Genomic DNA, 18,701 nt, shown 5'->3' on the forward strand with positions numbered 1-18,701 from the left:
AGCGCTCTGATCGGTCAATCGAAGCAATAGCAAAGCTGTTGGAAGCACGCGAATCTTCAAATAGAAGCGAAATTATAGCTAACGTTTCAGTCTTATGCGTAGCTTGCTAGAGGTAGGTTGTTGCTACACAGCAAGACAAAAAGTGCCATAAACGATTTGAAGCTTTTATTGGTATGCTCTGATCTTGTGTCATGCAAGATTGGATGAAATTCCATGTTATGTCGTTTCGCCTGAGAAATTGACAACTACCTTAGGGTAAATTTTGAGTGCATAAGACCAATTTCTAATTTATATAAGATGAACTCGATTGATAATGAGAAATATTTTATAGCTTCAACCGAAATCGCAAAATGGTAGAGAAACGCTATAAAATTAACTGCTTGCATACAAAACTTGAACACAAGCTTGATGAAGAGAAGCTTAAATATCGATATCCGTATCGCAAGCATGTACAAACATTTAATTGTATACATTTGGGCAATTGATGTAATTTCGTCGGCTACGAAACATATACAAATCACGATAAATAGAGTCTATATTCTGGGTTCGCGTGTTGATTCCTAATAAGGATCAATCTAAGCAGACTCTTGTGCATTTGCGGATTCAAAAGTGTGACGAATAATTGAAAATGTCAATCATTGGAAATTTTGGTTGCCTTGTTCCACATCAACGGCTCGAACAACCCCATGGGGCTAATCCTTGTAGTTTTTAACAACTTATTAACTTTAGTTTGTTTGACGTAATTCCGCCATTACTAAATTTCCACTCAGTCAATGCAAAAAACTATTCGAAAGATTTTTGTTAATTTTCGCATTTCAAATGTGTTATGACAATTTGAATCCTCTAATTCTGCTACTAACGCAGAAGGCGATAGCACTCAAACGACACCATTCAATTGACCAAATGTCATAGATAGACACACAGAGAGGCATGAGATAGGAAATCGTGAGCACTTGATTATCTCATCCCTTTTTCTAAGTTTTCTAATTATTGAAAAAATGTTGTAAAACTCTTTTTTCAGTGTATGTTTTTTCTTCTAACAGGTTGCCTACATTTGCATCGAAGTTGAAGTACGAAAAGTCTGATGACTTGTTGCCTTTTTCTAAAACTTTTCCGATAGTAAAACATCCGAACACAATTTGTTTCAACTTCGAATTACCACAACACTAAGAATAGCATTCCACTCGGGTCCGCATCCCAACGCAATGTACTCTACGTCAACAAATTGGTAGGAAAAGCAACAACGAGAGGATAACGTGCTTAGTGCTGGCATCGGTTTGAGTGTGTGTGTGTGTGTTTTCGCAGCATCCTCTCCAAAGCTTTCCAAAACAACCGGCGTGCTGTGTTTGGAGCCAGAGAAATATCGGCGCGAAAGCGAAAGCAGACGGCATCAGCGTGTATGTACCATTCAAAAATCAGGACGAGAGCCGACCGGGAGAGCCCCAACAAGAAATCCGGACAGTGTTTTTTCCCATTCACTGTACGGCACGGTCAGGATGTGGCACTAGCTGGGAGCAAAATCGGAGAGGGCCAACCATGACATCTCCTTCTCGTGGGAGTTTAGGACAGCCAGCAGCAGCCATCGTAGCATCATCGTTTTTGGCTCCAGCTGATATGTTAACCGAGAGCGTCGTTCGTAAACTAACAGTTGCTGTGAGGACTCGGAACGATTTGGACGCAGTTTCAGACCCTAGGAAAAATCGCGCGTTCGGTGCTGGCTCAGTATTTATCTAGCACAGGACAACCAACCAGCCAACCAACCAGCCAACCAGCCAGCTGTTGGGAAGCTCCATTGCACTTCATCGCCATCATCAGCATCATCATCACCGCTTGGAAGATCTGGTGTTTATGTACAGCCGTGGGTGGCTTTTCAGTGTGCGTTCAAATGTGTGAAAGTCTGTAATTGATTCACCTGCCCCGTCAGCAGTTCGTGTCACCACTGCTGTCCCAGTCGGTGTCGAAGGAATTTCGGGCTGAATGAAAACTGAAAAAGCAGACTATCGAAACATAGAGTATATACAGATCCTTGGAAGATAGGCACGTGAATAATCTGGTTTGAAGTGTACCGTTTTGCTTACAAGGTGATTTGCATGGAAATTTTGTTTTAGTAAGTTAGATATAAAAGCAGAAGATTGCGGTAAGGTAGTTGATGAGAAAAAAAAATTCGGATCCTGACCGTGAGGTGAGTGTGCAGTGTCCACAAAAGTGTATCACTAGGCATATAAAAAATCCAATTCAACATTTGTTTGCCCGTAAGGATTAAAGTTCTGTTTACTGAGCAAGCAACTTCGATGTTTTGAATCTCAACGTGTTCATTCCGGAATCTGTGCCAAGCCATGGGATGAAGCAAGGGCAACAAGCTTTACTTTACTCGGCTTGTAGCGTTTCCGTACACAACGGGAAAAAAGGGGTCAATCGGGCAGACACGGCCCCTAGCCTCCCCCCACACACACCCATTCTGTACCATCGTACCATTTGGTTCGACCGACAGCAGCCGGGGGTACGTCCCAGGAGCTTCGCGTAGAAATGATGAAGCAGAAATAACACAATTTACCGTCAGCTCTGTGTGTGAGTTTTCCACGAGAAACGGATCCGGAAGCTGGTAAATAAGTGGCGCAGTAGTGGCGGCCGTCGTGAAGCTGATGAGGGAAGTGAAAACGATTGAGTGTACAGTTCGCACCGGGAATAGATCTTTGTAATGCTGGGAAACAAGTGAGGTGGAAAATGTGCTCGACATGCCAGTACAGCGATTGTTTACCAATGCTCCGTGAGCGGAATCGGTGTGACCGAAGTTTGCGATACGTGAAACAGCAGTGAAACGTTTCGGGACACGGATTGTGTGGGTGCATCTGGCGTTCCAGATGGTTTAGGATAATCAGTGCCAGCTCGGTGTTTTGTTCAGTGAAGGTATGTATGTGGGAACACTATGGTAACAGAGCTTTGATTAATTATTTTCCGGACTGTAATAGGAAGTTCAAATTAAATGATGTTCTACCCATTAGTTCCAACTCATTGATTTGGTTTCACAGAAAACAAACGAGATGCTGTTTGAGTTACAGTTGATAACTTTCTGTGATTTGATACGGACCGTTTATGGTTTCGTTCGTCTAACTATGGATACTAAAAATGGATTATAATGATTGAAATGGGAACTAACTATATGTGAAACTTGAAAATCAACTTTCATACGTGAAAGTTTCGTTAAAATTGTACAGTTTTGAATAATCTAAATAAGGGTCTTCGTTGAACTTTAAGTGAAACTGGTTATTGGGAAAGGGCAAAGGCATAACCAGATTGTCGTGAATACGTATAACACTGCTGCACTAGCTTTTATTATCATTAATTAGAAAACATTTGATTGAGAAACTAGTCAAAACCTTTACAAGCTTTCTCCACTTCGCTTGCTAGACTTCGAGATGGTACACTTATAAATATAACGAAACATTGACATCAAAGATCATTACACACTTTGAAATAATATTAATAATTGCACTTAGAACAATGGCTCAGAATTTTTTCTGGTCGAATGCCTATTCAGAATACCTTAGTGTGTCCCCAAGTAGCAAACATTGTTCTAGTACTGAATTCATTAACTCTACGATTATGCGATTGGAAAAGTCAACTTTTCTTGAATGATGTGCAACAAGTTTCTTGTTTCATATGTTTCACAACAGTAAAGTGTGCGAAGTGGAACCCGGAATTGAAACTGCTCAAATGATCTTGTCGTACAGTCAGTTGAAAACCCGGATGTGGAACTTAATCACAAGTTGGTTTCACAAGCAGTAATATTAATGAATTTTACATCCCTTACAAAAAACGTGTTGAATCAATTGTCTAACATATCTAGCAAAAATAATCTATGAAGCAATTGTGAAACATGCCAAAATTTTAATTGCTACTTGAGTCTACTGCCCACCACATAAAAGACATTCCTGAATTCTTTTTTTTTCAGAGCAGTAAAAAGCCCGCTGAAGTTAGTTTCTTTCAAACTTGCTCTCAAGCAGGCATAAAACCTCCTCACCGTTTGTATCAACAGATTACAATAGTCCAAATGATACACTTTCCTTAAATCTAGTGCTTCTATAGTAACTAAAACTAATTAGACAATAACAAGTGGAACGATTTTCTCTTTACAGATAGTCTGAGTGCAATTGAAGCCATTTCACAGTATTTCAAAAGCGCAATTTCACGCTCTTAATTGATAACTCATAGGATCGTGGTTTTTGAGGTACAGTATCTTCAGAAAAGTTGCTCAGAATGATAGACGCCATCTTTTGGCTAATTTTATTTATATGATTAATCCCCCTAAAAGTGAGATAAAAATTTTATTTTAGCTCAGGGCCAACATAGGGGCTAAGTTACTTCGACAAAGTTGTGCAGAAAGTTATTTTAAATAAGCTTGATGAAGGTACTATTCCCGTAACTTGAGTGTAATTCATGAAATCTGATCTGAAATACAATGAACCTAATCGTTGCAAATGTCATGGACAAGGATATTTGAAAAGAACATATCTCGCCTGCAGATATGTTCGCAGACGAGTAACTCAACCACGGTATGAAAGCTCTTTTGAAGTAGTTTAATATGTAAGTAGTCTCATCTGCACATTTCTGCGCATTTTGATAATAGACAAGTTAGAATTATATTGAAAAAACATGAAAAATTGCTCTATTGTATTAAACTGAAATGATAGCAGCATAGTATGTTTGAAAAAGTTGTGTAGTTTTTAAAGATGAAAAACTTTGAATAACATGAAAAACTGGTTTTTGGACACACTTTTCAGAAAATACATTATATCATGAATTGCACTCAAGTAACGGGAATAGTCCCTTCAGCAAATTTGTTTGAAATAACTTTCTGCACAACTTTGTCAAAATAACTTAGCTCCTAGGTTGACCCTGAGCAAAAATATAATTTTTATCTCACTTTTAGGGGGAATAATTGCATAAATAAAATTTGCCAAAAGATGGCGTCTATCATTCTGAGTAACTTTTCTGAAGATATTGTACCTCGAAAACCACGTTTTTAATGAGTTATATATTAGGAGCGTGAAATTGCGATTTTGAACTACTGTGCATTCGTTCAAACGCTGCTGGCAAAAATGAACCGTTTTTCTTGGACAAAATAAAACAGTGCCTGAACAACATTTTGAATAATAGTTATCAAATCACAATAGTTTGGGTCCCGACTGATTGCTCCATTCCAGGCAATGAAAGAGACGATATTTTAGCCAAACGTGGTGCTATAGAGGGTGAAATTTATGAGAGACCGATTGCTTTCAACAAATTCTACAGCGCGTCTCGCCAAAGAACACTCACCATCTGGCAAGCTTCTTGGGATAACGATGATATGGGTCGGATGATGCACTCAATTATTCCTAAAATATCGACAAAGGCATGGTTCAGGGGACTGAATGTGAGTAGGGATTTCATTCGTGTGATGTCCAGACTCATGTCCAATCACTACACGTTAGATGCACATCTCCTTCGAATTCTACTTTCCGAAAATAATCATTGTGCTTGTGGCGAAGGTTATCGCGATATTGATCATGTCGTCATTAAAGTACATATTAGTTACATTAAACAGCTACTATTCTACAACTATATATTCCAAACTTGAAACAATTCCTTTTTAATTTGCTAATATAGGAGGCTAGGTACGACAAATTTGTAGTTAATTTTTATTGAAGCTATGAAGTTCGAAGATGTCTGATTCTTCTCGAAATTTCAGTACGAGACAATTGCAATGAAATGTATCGACGATCTTCGGTATGCAAGAGTAATTTTATTAATAATAATAATGATAATGATAATAATATTATTATTAATAATAATAATAATAATAATAATAATAATAATAATAATAATAATAATAATAATAATAATAATAATAATAATAATAATAATAATAATAATAATAATAATAATAATAATAATAATAATAATAATAATAATAATAATAATAATAATAATAATAATAATAATAATAATAATAATAATAATAGTAATAATAATAATAATAATAATAATAATAATAATAATAATAATAATAATAATAATAATAATAATAATAATAATAATAATAATAATAATAATAATAATAATAATAATAATAATAATAATAATAATAATAATAAGAATAATAATAATAATAATAATAATAATGATAATAATAATAATTATAATAATATGAAGACTAATCTGTATATATGGCACCCCTGTTTCTCATGAAATATTTTCACACGACCCCATACTAGTATAAAGATGTGTTCAACATCATCACTTCAACTTACGCACTGCCGATCGTAATTGAATGTGTTAGTTACGGTGCAAATTATTTTAACTTCCATCTTGATGAATCTTTTGGTAGGAAATATTGAAAGTTTATTTAACTCTTAATGATTATCTGTGGCACTAAAAAGTGCCTTGAATTGTCGCAATCAACAAGATCTGCATTTAGATCTGAGATGGTTCTTGTGTGTGTCTTGTTTCGGCAACAGTTGCTCAGAAAATGGTAGGAAAGCGACAAAATTCAACAATTTCTTTATGCTTATCTTTAGCACTGAAAAGTGCTTTGAATGAGCCTTGCTGGACTTTTTAGCTACCTTTCTACCGGTTTTCGGTGCCATCGTACAGACGGTGTCTCGTACAGGCTTCCCAGCAGTACTGCTTTTCAATGACATCCGCCACGAGATAGCATGAACTGTCTGAGTGCAAAGTCGAAAGCCCAGTCTACAATATGTGTGCAGCATATGCCGAACTGTAATGGCAACAGCGCTCGCATGCCTAAATGAATGCTGTCGCTGAGATAGTTTCTACTCACCAGTTTGATGAGAGTATTCTATCCGGAGAGTAGTCAAACCGAACGGGCTGTTTGTATCCTGTTTCTTTCTGTTCGCTCATTCGCATAAAATGTTACGGGGACAGCCTTAGAAAATCGAAGACATCCTTTGATTTTTAGGGAATTACTGTTACGAAGGGCTGTCGCCAGCCGGCTGTCTCATCAATGTCTCTTGAAGCAATAAACCGGCTGTTTCTGGAGACGAGCTGTGGTTTATAGTGCGCTCGCACTATTTCAGCTGCCTCAATGAAATGGTACTAGTACATACGATTGCGTTGTTGGGATTGCCTTTGCAGGAAATTTAAGGGTTTCATTACATTACCATTGTGGAATAAAGAAATTGTTTTAGATTTATATATACTGTCGGCGAAAGCAATGAATTTTAATAACTAACGAATATAAAAAGATAAACACAGAGTTTTGTGTAACGGCTCATATATCTGAATTACTGAAGTATTCATCCTTAGTGCTTCCTTCTTATTCCTAAAGAAACAGATACACTAGCATTCATTGATAATACTCCGGAAATATCTTATGCACCCTTATTCTGAATAACGACGTTTTGATTTTTCTGTTTCTCCTAACTAAACCAATGAATTTTTTAGGATCGGAAATGACAGCCACAATATTATTATTATTATTATTATTATTATTATTATTATCATTATTTGATAAGTTGGCTAGAGCTGGTGCAACGAATGATTTCGTTGGTCCTGAACCAGCTTTACCACTTTCAACTAGTTGGATAAAGCACAAGATTCGTTCTTGGGCTGCATCCAAACGTGACAGCTGCTGGCGCAGCTTGCAAACTTGCGCTCAGACAATCTTTTCAGAAAGAAAACTGTTAAATATATGCAATGAACTCGGCTCTCAGAATGTTTCACTATTCATTTACAATATTTAAAGTTCCAAACGTTTAATTTTTTTAAATGCGGACACAAGCTACTTAGCCAATTAGACGGTAGAAAATTTTCGACATTCTTAGACTTGTAACTGCGGAAGTAGGATCCGAATTAAATTCAATAGTAACCTATGCAGTCATGCCTGGTTTGGGAAAATAGGTGCAGGTGGGTCATTTCAGCCTGATTTGGGAAAATAGGTGCATTCATGCCTGAGAAATTGAGTGACGTTGTTTGACACATACAATACACATACATACACACGGAGGAATTGATTAACTTATCTTAGTCGAATGTCAACTTTCACTAGTCGAATTTTCAAGTAATTTCAAAACCTTTTTTATGACAAAATCAAAATCTATGTATAGACACTATGAAATTTTTATAATTCCAATGGCAGATATAAGATTCTTCAAAACCAAATTGAGCTTGAATTCATGTTTAGGTAGTTTTTGTTACTTACCATTTTTGGAAATATAAGTGTACTTTATAGGTAATCGTACTCCCCAAATTTCCCAACCAGAACCGGCAATGAAATTCAATACGATGAATCTATAGTGATTTTGAAACCGCAAATGATAAGATTTTAGCTCTAAATTAATCAAAAATATTTTTTTATTCATTTTTTCCCATCGATTTGTAGTCTTTCCAATTGTACATGTGTGGAATAATATGATGGAGTAGGTCTTGGTTTAATTTTACTATTAAAATGTTCGACAGGTTTTGTACGCACAATTTTGTCCGAGCTGGCGACAACACTAACGCCAGAGCGCTAAACGCTCTTTCAAAAGAAACTTGCGTTGCAGGCACAGTCATGAGGGTTGAAGCAACTTCCGAAATTTCTGGATGGGAGTCTTTTCGGTTTTCCCAATGCTTCCAAACGTCGAACATGTGACAGTTTCAACGTGTGTAAAAGTCGCGAACTTCTGGTAGCTATGACCAAAATAATATAATAGTTAATATGCCGTTTCTAGAGATAAGATGATTCAATGCTTAACAGGAAGAAAATGCATTCCAGATTATCAGCACATATGTATTTTGGAATATATTCCAGGTTAATAGAAACACTATACTATTCATATATATAAGATAACTTGATATGTCTGGAAAGCTTGAGACCATATTACTCACGAAAGACATTATGAAATAACTTGGTGAACTAAAACTTTTTTTTCTAAATAAAACGAAATAAACATTCGAACCTGTTACGGGCAACCATGCTGCATTCCACGCTTGGAAACATGTTTTTTGGAAGAACCGGAATTTTTCATTCAGTTTTTGCATTCAAAGCTTTGTTGTACGGTACCTGCCAATAAGTTTCTACATGATTTTTGCATTGCTAATTCCGACTCCAAATTTTGCACTCAAGGTTTTTATTCGATTGGTGGTTCAATGTACATATAACGAACTGAACGAGCCAGATTTTGTATGTTTCAGTTCTGACTTGGAAAGATTCTTAGTGTCCGTAGTATTGCAACACTGACTGCAATAGTCCCGTAGACTTACAAGTCGACTGCAAAGTTGAATGCTATTCAGAATCACGCTAACTAGTATCGAATACAGAATCTTTAATTTGAATATATCTTTTGCTACAAACATTCATTCACCGTTTACATCTAAAATCTGATTCAATTGACTTATTCACTCTTGTATAAGAAACGATTGCGCCTTTGATATCCTGAAGGAAGAGATAAAGAGGATGGAAATAATGCTCCACGCACATCAGTACGCGCCTACACTATGAATGTTACAACCAACAAACCGAACGTAAACTGCCTGAAACGAGCACGCCGAACTGTCTCAGCTCTTTAATTATGAATATAATTTCTTGAAAACAAACTTTTCTTTCTATAGAATTTCATTGATCGATCGATTCATAGAAGATCGACCAAAATATAAAAATTAACTATTCATTAAAACCAAAGTCCGTTCTTCAATCCGTTTCGTATATTATTAATTATCAATTATATTGTTATCAATGCCCTACCAACGGTGATTGCTATGCGCAATGATCAACCGCTGCGCAAAGCAATCACCAAAGGCAAAACTAAAACCCACATGCTTGCCTCGAATCTTCATAGCAAACCAAGAGCAACAAATTTGAACCGCACCGGCTACTGTCGCAGACCTGGTCAAGGGAGAGTAATATTTTGTTCTCGACAGAAACAACGCAGTGACTGATACCCGAAGCTTACTGTCGCAACAGCGAGAACTTCATGCTTCTTCGGCTGTCGTGGACCATGACAAAATGTCTTAAGATGGAATGAACTGTCGAACGAAGTGAATGACGGCAACGTTGGCTGTACAGAACTATTTGTCTAAGGGCTGTCGTGATGAAACCTATCACAAGGCTGTCATGGAAAGAGCAGCATGACATCCTCAATAATAATGTCGCGCGGCGGTACATTTGGGAAGCCTGGTCTCGTACGTTCAGAGTAGCTGCTTTAACTTAAATGACGCTATTTCTCACATCACATTTCATCTTATACCTGCTACTGGCAGCGGTGTACGGAAAGCCCCTTTGCCAATATTCCTTTTCCTGTTCGCAGAACGGGAAACAGTGAGACGACAGGTTCTCGATGTTGCTCTTGTGTGTGTGTGTTTTGTTTCGGAAATAGTAGCTCAGAAAATGGTACGAAAAATGAACCACTCAACTTTTACATGGATGCTCTTGTATAGATGCAGACATCTCGCGTTCTGATTGGCTGGTGCTGTCATGAGTTAAATCAAACAATTTTTTCAATAGTGTACTGTTGAAAAACTTCAATGTTGTTGCAATACACGTTCAAGTTGAAAATTTTCGATTCTATTTGTAGTTAGATTATAAAAATCCTTCCACAGATCACTGAGCTATGAGCTTTCGCAATACGAGAAAGGCAAACGCGCCTTATGAATTATCCTCTTTGACACTCGTTTATACCAAACATTTCAGAAAAGTTTTATTTTGAACTATTTGAGATTATGTCATACAACAGAAAATTTTATCATAAAATTCTGATCATATTTCCGATGGCATGTAGCAAGAATTATGTTGATTCATTAGATACAACAAGAGATATTCACTATCAAAAACTTATCACTCTCTCAGAGGGTAAATTTTGAAAAGGTAAAGTAAGTCGTATTCAAAACAAAACAGTGTTTAGATTAACTAATGAATACCAAAATACTATAATGATATTCGAAATGTATTAGGTTTAAAGGATTATGGATTGTGGATGCCACGGCGAAGAAAAACTTATGTATATTGCCTATGAAATAAACGTATTTATGGAAAAAACGTGTTTAATCCACCTAGCAGTGAGATGATACCTATTTTTATCAATCCGCATGTGTTTTTTGCATGAATATTCTTCGGTGTTTAAGTTTTCATGACATTATTTTAATGACCCTCGTTTTAAGCGACAATTTGAAATTTTAATCACTCATTACTCTGTAATGTCGAAACTGCAAATCGGATCGAATTTGAATCTAGAAGTGTGATAATCGATTAAACATGCCATGATATGTAAGTTCCACTCTGGAGTTTACGGTAATTTAAGGTACTTCCAGAGCCGGTATTCAGGAACCAGCATAAGCCAAACCGATTCGTATGGCCATATGACGAATAAATTACAACAGTTTTGAGTTCAACTTTGAAGCTTTTCGGGATTGTCATCTTCTATATCGGTTTGAATTTTAAAAATTCATCATCATGTAATTCGAGAACCGGAAGTCATAATTGGATAAAATAATTAATTTTTGTATATAAGTTTGTTTTAATTAAAATTTTTGTTTCTGAAATTTGATTAGGCTTTTTTTGAGAAAACGATTGAGCTTTGAGAAACGATTTTATACTGGAACCGGAATTCTAAAAGCGGTATGGCCGAAGTCAGATAAATTCACCTGAGTAGCTGTACACTTTACATTTGTTTCAAAACATTTGAAAATCAGTTAAGACATCTTTGAGAGATCATAGCACGAATTAAATTTTTAGGTGCCTTCTGATCGACAACTGAATACCACTAAAACTGAAAAAAGTTAATTTTTTTATCGACTATCCAAATCTGCTAACCCGATAAACCTGATTAAATTATGTGGAATAGACATTTTTATACAATCCCCGAAACCGGAAGTTGGATCTGACTGAAAAGCAAGATGTTTTATAGAACTTTGAAACTTTTCATTTGAATCTTAGATGATTCTTAGATTTCATTTGCATCTTAGATCGGTTCAGCCATCTTCAAGAAAAATGAGTTACACAATTTTGATTTCGTTTCACATATCATCCTGTAGTTCCGAAACCAGAGGTCGGAACCAAACATAATGCAGGAACTTTGTTTGGGAGCATACGACTTTTCGTATGAATCTGAATTTGTAGAAAAGAAATTTTCCGAGAAAATTAATTGAAGTTATTTGTCACACACGCATTTGCTGATCTCGACGAACTGATTCGAATGGTATATGGATGTTATGTTGTTCCAGCATTTATTGCTGTAAGTAGTTTAAAACAAAATAATTAAAAAAAATTCTGCCATCATCTGGTTTATATATGTCATATTCGAACGATTATGTTGCCAAAAACGAGCCGTGCCAAAATCGGTCCGAGGCTAAATGTCATGAAAAAGAATGCTGTACACAATCCTTTTGGTTCTTAGAAACAATTGTATGTAACAGTATAAAAAATCGTGTTTTCCGTTGCTCCCAAGCATTTCTTTGTCATACAGCGCTAAAAACTCCTACTGCTGGAATAGGGGGAAAAGTCGCTTACAGAAAAATTTCGATATCTCCGTTAAAAATGGACGGATTTTAACAATCTATGGCTTGTTGGATAGGTATTACCGTGCGGAATCTAAGTCTGAAAACATATTCTGTTTTCAAGGTCAATTGTGACAGATACTGTCAAAAAACTGAAAATTTTGACATAAAACTTTGTATAACTCAAAAAGTAAACATCCGATCTCAAAACCATTCAATAGCGTTTTGGGTGACGGGGAGACCTTTCATTTGCGACTAGTTTGATGAAAATCGGTCCAGCCATCTCTGAGATCTCGACCTCTTAGTTGACAACACACATACGGACACACACACATACACACACACACACACAGACATTTGCTCAGTTCGTCGAGCTGAATCGATTGGTATATGTCATTCGGCCCTCCGGGCCTCGGAAAAATTTTCGAAAGTTTGAGCGAATTCTATACCTATTTTTTATATATATAAAAATAGGTAAAAAGTGGAACGATTTTTTGACAACATTGCGTGATAGATGAAAATCGAAAAAATTGAAACATTTGTTAATTATGCGGCACATGCTAGCAATGGATTCGTTATATTCATACTTAGTTCTAACACATGGTCTGAAAATTCCCGGGCCTAACACATAGATGGCGCTAGTTTTATTTCAGTCACCTTTTTGCCTTTCTCATATAGAAAGGTTATGCAATCACTTGAAAAACCGACTAGTGAAAATTGGCCCGGAGGGCCAAGTGTCATATACCATTCGACTCAGTTCATCGAGCTGAGCAATGTCTGTGTGTGTATGTATGTGTGTGTATGTGTCAAATAATCTCACTAGGTTTTCTCTGAGATGGCTGAACCGATTTTGACAAACTAGGATTCAAATGAAAGATCTCGAGGTCCCATACGGAATTCCTGAATTTCATTCAAATCCGACTTCCGGTTCCGGAGTTATAGGGTAAAATGTGTTCAATATTGTACATCGGCACTTAAAATATTTTCGAATGCAACAAACATTTAAATCGTAATTTAGAGTGCGTACTAGAAAAGTTTGTGTTTCATGTTAGTTGGTGGCCGTACGAACCGACTTTGATTATACCGGTTCTCGTTTCCGGTGCCGGAAGTGCATATAACAATGAACCCATTTCGTTTTCTTAAGGATGGCTTACGCAATCAAAGCACTGTTTTATTCTGTATGTTTAGCATAAACAATCTCTTGGTTTCTTTCAAAAATCGAAGAGAAAATTTTTGAATAGAATACCACAATATTATATGTACATGGGAAAGGCATCATTACACCACTAGGTGGATTAAAACAGGTTTTTTATTTAATAGTAACCTTTAAAAGACAACTGTTAAAATTTCATGATATTCTATTCATTAGTTTGTGAGTTATTGTGCTAAGAGTGGCACTACTTTTGTTATTTTCAGAACAATGGATGAAAAACAATTTCGCGTTTTAATTTTACACTGCTTCTTGATGGGAAAAAATACCGTTCTAGCGAAGCAACGGCTTGAAAAGTGTTATGGACACTCCGCACCATCAGAAATAAGTATACAACTGACTTCAAACGTAGTCGTAGAGATACCGATGATGCAGAACACAGTGGACGTCCAAATGAGGCGGTAACACCAGAAAACATAAAAAGAAATCCACAATCTAAAAGTGAAGTTGCATGAGTTAGCAGACACCGTAAAGATATCAAAAGAACGTGTTGGCTTTATATTGCGTGAGCATTTGACTATGAGAAAGCTCTGTTCAAAGTGAGTATCGCATTTGCTCACTGTTGGCCAAAAACGAGAACGTGTTGATGATTCTAAGCAGTGTTTCGCCATATTTAAAGACTGTCCCAGAAATTTAAGTTCGTTAATGCCCAAAATTCCTCAATTGGTCGAAGTTGTGAGTAATTTGGTGGATTCAAGTCTTTTGGGACAAACGTGACATTTTTGGAAGTATACCATTCTACCGTTGATTTCGAGTAGTGGCAAGAAGCAAGATCTTGCCAGAATACAACAGGATCCTTGTGGCTTCGAATCATGGGTAGAAGTCGTTTTTGTAAACATTCCTTGATGTTTATTTCGCTGTTCATTGAAGCAGTGGTGATGAAGGGTTTCGAAATCTGACCGCAGCTACAAATTGCTTGCCAGACCATAGCTTTCTTACCAAATTTTTCGACTTCAATCGATGTCTTGGACTGGTTTAACACTTGCCCTTCTCGCACCGTATAATATTGTGGTCCCGGCAAGGATTTGTAATCGAGTTTCACGTAGGTTTCGTCGTCCATGATTATGCAGTTCAAATTTCCAGCAAGAACCATATTGTACAGCTTTCGAACCCTCGGTCTGATCGATGCTTCTTGTTTCGGACTACGTTTTGGTTGTTTCCTATAGCTTCGAAGATTCAAACGTTCTTTAGCACGAAGAACATTTGACTTCGAAGTGCCCACTTTTTTGGCCATATCCCGAACTGAAACCTCCTTCTTTTGCTCGAACGCCTTCAGTATACGTTTATCCAACTGAGGGTTAGCAGGACCTTTTTTTCGACCCGTTTTCGGTTTATCCTCAAAAGTGTTATCCTCACCGAACTTCCTGATTGCATTTCGCACGGCTTTTTCACTTACTTCTTCCATTTTGCTATCTTTCTCAGTGACAGTCCACGTTCTGTGCACCATTTGTATACAATTTTTCGACTTTGTTCTGCTGAAAGTCCACGCATTTCGAAACAAACTAACGAAAACGAATAAACAACTGCACAAGTGGTTAGAGAAGAGTGTAAACAACGGGACGCAGCCATAAAAATTGAACGATTCTGAACCATTGCGAATTGGCAGCGGTTTTTGGTTGCGTCCATACTTTCTGGGACAGTCTTTAAACCGGAATTTTTGCGTCAATATGTGACAATGGATGAAAGTCATCATTTTACTCCGGAATCAAAAGAATCGTCATCCGAGTGGACAGCAACTGGTAAACCTCGTCCAAAGCAATCGGCTGGAAAGGTTCCGCCTCATTTGGACGTCCAGTGCGTTCTGCGTCATCGGTATCTCTATGACCACGTTTGAAGTCAGTTGTATACTTGTTTCTGATGGTGGGGAGTTTCATAACACTTTTTAAATAGCCATTACCGAGAAATTGCCTCAAGTTATCCGCCAGGGACAGTCGTACTGGAGATAAATTTTAGTGTCTCTGTGATCGTGACACAACTGAACAGTGCCATCCTTGCCGAGGGTCTGAAAACTGTTTCCAACTTTACTTTAGAAAACACTGATTATTGAAAGATTTCCATTCAAACAAAATTGCACTCAAACTGTTAAGTACCAAAATTAATTCCAAAGAATTATTAAATCTTTTCTACTAATTTTTGCATCAATTTTTGATACAAACCTCTTAATACCACATCATAATTCAGTACAGCGCCATGTCGTTTCAAATGACCTTAAACGGCACTGGGTTGCCAAAGTAAACCGAAATGAACAAATATGTACAGTCGACCTGCCCAGAACGGCATGCCAGCAGCGGAAGCCACTAATATCTCGAGCAGCAATAATATCAAAAACATGTTTTAATCCACCTAGTGGTGTAATGATGCCTTTCTCATGTATAATATTGTTGTATTCTATTCAAAAAATTTTTCTTCGATTTTTGAAAGAAACCAAGAGATTGTTTGTGCACTAACTAGTACAACATACAGAATAAAACAGTGCTTTGATTGCGTAGGTCATTCTTAAGAAAACGAAGTGGGTTCACCATTATATGCACTTCCGGCACCGGAAACCGAGAACCGGTATAATCAAAGTCGGTTCGTACGGTCACCCACTAACATGACATACAAACTCTACTAATACGCACTCTAAATCACGATTCAAATGTTTGTTGCATCCGAAAATATGCAATAATTTTTGGTAGGACTATAAGACCTTTCAATTGACCCTAAGATTGGGAATAACGGTTTAGAGTCCAGTTTATAACATTTTTTACGGTTTTTGTTCCGCCAGTTTAAGTGACGGTGTACAATATTGAACACACTTTACCCTATAACTCCGGAACCGGAAGTCGGATCCGGACGAAATTCAAAAATTCCGTATGGGACTCGGAGACCTTTTATTTGAATCTGAGATTGTGGAAATCGGTCAAACCATCGCTGAGAAAAGTGAGTGAGATCAATTTTGGTATATATGACCACTATTTCCGGTACTTCCGGAACCGGATACCGGGAACCAGGATAGCCGGAATCGGTTTGTTTAGTTGCCTACTGATAATGACTATCGATTGGTGTAGTTCTGAGACCAGTTTAGAAAATTTTTTACGTTTTTTGTTTCGCCGGTTTGAGTGACGGTGTACAATATTGAACACACTTTACCCTATAATTTCGGTACCGGAAGTCGGATCCGGATGAAATTCAGGCACCTTTCATTTGAATCTAATTTTGTCAAAATCGGTTCAGCCATCTCCGAGAAAACCTAGTGAGATTATTTGACACATACACACACACATACATACACACACAGACATTGCTCAGCTCGATGAACTGAGTCGAATGGTATATGACACTTGGCCCTCCGGGACAATTTTCACTAGTCGGTTTTTCAAGTGATTGCATAACCTTTCTATATGAGAAAGGCAAAACGTTTGAATTTTCCGTACGTGACCTGCAACCCCAATTGAAATTGGCGTAATTATAAAAACCTGCACGTCTAATATTCAGGTGCGAATCACCACGCAACGAAATCGTCGGTTTTGACAATCTTCACAAAAGAGGATTAAAGGATTTGCGATTGAATTGTTGCGAAGCCTTTGCGATAGGCTTCGATAGCGGATATCAATTAGAATCATGAACAATATCGTACTGTTCAAAAGTGGTGATAAACATTTTGATTAAAATTCAAAGCTGATGCGTTTGGGATTGCGTGCTAACGCAATTTATTCTTCACAACATAAATGTGCGTTCATGCTCATGCGAGTCACACCTCAGACTTGCCAATTATCTAATCAAAAATGATGTGGGAATTTGTTGAACAATTTCGGAGGCCGACGGAGGTTTGTTCCGATTTTTGTTTAATTTTTGGGAAGTTAAACAGTAGTTATTATATGCAACAAATATTCGATGTTGCTCCATCTTTGCCAATCAGGTGTAATTTATTCACTTCCGTTACAAAATTCTTCCATAACCAACTATGCGCCTCCATCACTCGGAATAAAGTGGAGGCGCAAAGTTGATTGTGGGCATCCACTTGCTTTTATATAAGTGCCCAACCATGCGCCTGCATTGCTGGTAACCCGGTGAAGTCGCATCGTAATCTATTAGCATTAGCAATTATTCTAAAAAAAATTATTTTAACAGGTAACCTGTACGATGCAATTCATAGACCTAAATTGTCAAATGACTGTCAGCTATTAAATGTCAAGTAAAACTAGAAAACTGCGCAAAACTTTAGGCTTGTGGCACTATGAAGCACAGAAATGGAGCGTCATATTTTACACAAATTTATATTCAAGAACATGTTAAATTGTGTGATATAATATTGCTTTATGAATAATTGATTTAAATAAATCCATACAGCAGCACCTGGTAGCTGAGTGTAAATTACATTCGACGTCTATGAAATTCTGTACAAATGAAATATTGCGATAAATATCTAAAATATTCTGTGAATTTTTGCAAGCCTATCAGAACAATACTCAGCAAGTTATGGGTTGCTTAACAGATCGGCTGAAAAGTTCGTATCGTTTCTATGAGAGGGCGCCACTAGAATTAAATCCATGTCATTTTCAGTTAGTATCAACCTTCAAAAGATACGTGTATAAATTTGACAGCTGTCTGATTACTAGTTTGTGAGATATTGCATTTTGAGTGAAGCTACTTTTGTTATTGTGAAAAAATGGAAAAAAACCTGTTTTAATCCACCTAGTGGTGTAATGATGCCTTTCTCATATCAATCATACTATCGTATATAATACTGTGGTATTCTTCACAATAATTTCCTTCGATTCTTAAAAGAATAACCGAAATCGGTTTGTTTGACCGTCTACTGATAAAAACTATCAATTGGAGTCGATTTAGAAAATTGTTTAAGATTGTTCCCCATTTTCAGAGATGGTATACAATTTTAACCCACTTTACCCTATATTTCCGGATCCGGAAGTCGGATCCGTATGAAATTCAGGAATTACGCATGGTACCACAGGACCTTTCATTTGAACCTAAGTTTGTGAAAATCGGCCGCGCCATCTATGAGAAAAATTAGAAC

At 37.0% G+C, this 18,701-nt stretch overlaps 1 protein-coding gene across 2 annotated transcripts in view; it reads left to right on the forward strand.

Annotated features, from left to right (window-relative positions):
* The first annotated feature begins 1,663 nt into the window (after positions 1-1,663).
* The window catches only part of LOC131432350 (uncharacterized), a 370,503-nt gene continuing 353,465 nt past the window's right edge, over positions 1,664-18,701 (forward strand). For both annotated transcript variants that reach the window (XM_058598563.1, XM_058598564.1), the window contains exon 1: positions 1,664-2,907. The gene's annotated coding sequence lies outside the window, so the exon portion shown is untranslated. The remainder of the gene's footprint in view (positions 2,908-18,701) is intronic.

The sequence above is a fragment of the Malaya genurostris genome, chromosome 2 (genome assembly GCF_030247185.1).
Source record: "Malaya genurostris strain Urasoe2022 chromosome 2, Malgen_1.1, whole genome shotgun sequence".
Classification (NCBI taxonomy): domain Eukaryota; kingdom Metazoa; phylum Arthropoda; class Insecta; order Diptera; family Culicidae; genus Malaya; species Malaya genurostris.